The sequence below is a fragment of the Platichthys flesus genome, chromosome 2 (assembly GCF_949316205.1).
Source record: "Platichthys flesus chromosome 2, fPlaFle2.1, whole genome shotgun sequence".
Classification (NCBI taxonomy): Eukaryota; Metazoa; Chordata; class Actinopteri; order Pleuronectiformes; family Pleuronectidae; genus Platichthys; species Platichthys flesus.
In genome coordinates, this window is record NC_084946.1 from 4,877,785 (window position 1) to 4,881,154 (window position 3,370).

Here is a 3,370-nt window from a genome sequence, read left to right on the forward strand (position 1 = left end):
CAAATAGTATAGGCATTTCAACTTTTTAGCCTACAGGTGCCTCCTCATGTGAAGCATTCACAAAACAACATTAGCATTTAATTTGTGAGTTGATGCCACCTGATGAATGTTCATTTGCTTTAAATTGTTTTACTCTCTTTTAATTCCCACTGACTTCTGTGAAAAATATGTGCTTCCAAAAAATGCTGCAGTGTTCATCAGCTAGTCTCAAGTCAATGAGCTAAATGGGGCAAAAAAGTAGCTGTGGATACAACTAAGAAAAAGCTACATAGTCAGTGGTTCTTCTCTGTAGGTTCAATAAATTAAGTTGTTCGTTGTTGCAATAATGGGAAATACTGACTTATGCAGCTTTAAAGATTTTGGTAATTTCGACACATTAATACATTTAGGAAAGTACATGACAGATATCATTCCGTTTTCATTCAGTTTTAAAGATGACTTCTGCAGTTATGAAACCCCTGTCCTATCAATGAATGATAGAGATGTGTTTGTATGTGTGTAAACTGTACGTGAGTTAAAATATTAACAACTAAAAGCAGATATGGCAGATAAATTAGTTTCATCATCAACAAAGCTGTTGATGATAAAATATTAAGACACAACTTCATTTTTTTTAACTCCTGTTCACTGGCATCATCGTCGTATTTTCGCTAAATATTACATAATTGTATTTTAATCATTTTTGACAAAACAAAAAGATCATAAGTCTGAGTTATTTTGTTCAAATGACATAAAAAAGTCTTCACTGGGTGAGTGCTCACTTACAGAGAAGCTGATGGGTGTGTAGTCTTTCCCTTCTTCCATGAAGGACAGACACACTACAGAGAGTGTAAACAGGGATAAGAATCGAATTACAATAAACAATAAAAAAAAATATATATATAATAAATATAACCAAGATCTGCACAAGGCAAAACAGTTTTAGTTCATTTTATTTTATTTTCAAAGAGTGACGGTGAAAATCTCCTTTACATTAACAGATCGTCTTGAATTCATTTTGAATAGAATGAGAGTGAATAAGCCTGAGATATTACACACAGCATTAATCATGACAGGAATCCTCCTTTTACATGTCTTTATGTTCTGTCTCTGCATGACGGCCAAAAACAAACAAAATTAAGTTAAAATTTGACTCTTGTCTTTCCACTGACCTTGCATGAACAGATATATCTTCCTGGAAAAAGTCCAACTGCGAAATTTTTGCTGATTAAAAAACAGAACAGAACCCTCTCAGATGTGGAAACAAAGAGAAGGTCTTATTAACAAGGGCTGTTCATGGTTAACTGAGTAAACCTGCTTCTTGGAAGAGTGGCAGCTTGTCCTCAGAGAAAAGTCTACCTTCTAAGAGTTCAACATTATTGGAATTACTTAGTCATACTCATATCTGCTTAATTGCTAAGAGTAAGATGGGCGGATCTCTGTTTGTATGCTACGTTGGAAGCTATTGATTGATGTCAGCTTCTTAGCTTAGCATAAATACACAATGGCGAGCAGGAATCCGCTGACCTCGTCCAGCAGCACATCTTATCCAGACCTTTTACTCTCACTCCTCATGTGCATATTTGTATCTGTGTCTCAGAGAGATATGCAGAATAGTCAAAGCTGGACTCCAGTTTGTATTATAAGGTCACAAGCAAGTCACAAGTTCCCGCTCACCCAAGAGTCCGGGTAAAAAGTGACAAACACATCTACCCTCAGACCACTGGGTGCCGCAGTGTGACTCACTCATTCCCCTGTCATTACTTGATCTTTACGCCATGTGCAAAAAAGGCTCTGCTCACAACTTTGTGAGCAAATGATGGGCTGGGGTTGGGGGGGTATGTGGATGGATGGTAGCTGCTGCTCTCTGGGCAATGCCGGGGCTGCTGATGCTGAGCCGAGCGGCTGTATAGCAACAGGCTCAACAAAGCTGCTGTCCTCTGGGGATGTTATTAGAGCCGCTGCTGACCTGGGAACAGCATGAGCAATTTATCTGTCAAATAACAAAACATGCACATACTGTACAGTCCCCAGGAGAAAAAGAGGTTGCAGTAATATATTATATCATGTGAATATTGAGTTTGACTGTGAACATTAAAGCTGTGAAAATAGCGAGGCCAAGGGATGTGGCATGACACATTTGTCAAGTCTATATACCCCTTCAAAGTGTTTCAAGTTTTATTAATTGCAAGTTTTATTTTATATAATTTTGATTGGAAATACAGCTCAGGGTAAACTAACTAAAACTATAATTTTAAAAGGAAAGAAATGTGCAGCATACCAAATAACATAAGGGAAATGGCGTGATTAGTGTTTGGTTGCAAAAAGTGGCAAAGATTAATGCAAACTTTATATGAACTTGGAGGCAATGATTACTCAGAGATCTATTGCTTGGCTTTTGATTTTTATGGACAGAGAGTTGAGAAGAGCAGCCATTCTCCTTTATTCTTTTGCACCGAATATAATAGTTATCAGTTTTGTCTGTATTTATCAGAAGGGAGATAAACGAATATCCATTCATTGGACAAGGGTTAATATATGGTGTGTTTTTTATGACCATGGCCCGTGGATTGAGCCCTGGGGAACGCCGCACGCATGTATATTCTATTATGTTCTATTGTCAAGATGGATACAGTAGATGTAGGGGATCAATAACACAATTAATGGTGGTAAAGTCAGGCACTTTGGGTATATTGACATAAAGTGACGCAACCGCCCTGTCGCTCCCACGAAGAAGCATTCACTGGAAACTCGACGGGAAGGATGTCACTTCCTGTTTGTTGGCGTTCCATCAAAATGCGCGCCGTTGCGGTTTAATGTCCCATTGTCAGTAGTCCTATAGTCCTAATGATAATGCCGCAGCTCTAGAATTAAATTGCGTTTCTCAATGATTCATATTTATAAACTTTATATTCCAAATCCGTATGTCTTTCTTGCGTACTTTGGGTCACTATGTTCCAACCTCAGCACGTTCCCTTATGTAAGACTTTATTTATTCCATGAGGTGGTGGATGAGTGACTAAAATCCAGCCGGCGTCAGTTAATCAGTGGCGATAAGCGTGCATGGCCATTCATTAAGAAATATGGGCCCATTGTTAAATTCAAACTTCTATCTCGACGTGGTAGTAAATTAGTAGGCACGTGGAGGAGACTGGCACCGCACGGGGGCAGGAGGAGGGGACGTGCTTGTGCGCAATGGAGAAAATGGGGGGTGGGAGGGATGTGGTGGTGGGAAAGGGAGGGGGGGGGGGGGTTGTTCTGCATGTATCGTCATCTCAGAGTTTGGAGGAGGAGGAGGAGGAGGGCCCGCCTTGTGGCTTCCTGGCCCCCTGCACCGGACGGGTGTATTATAGATGCGCATGTATCCAGGCAGCCGGGCGGCGGAGACCAC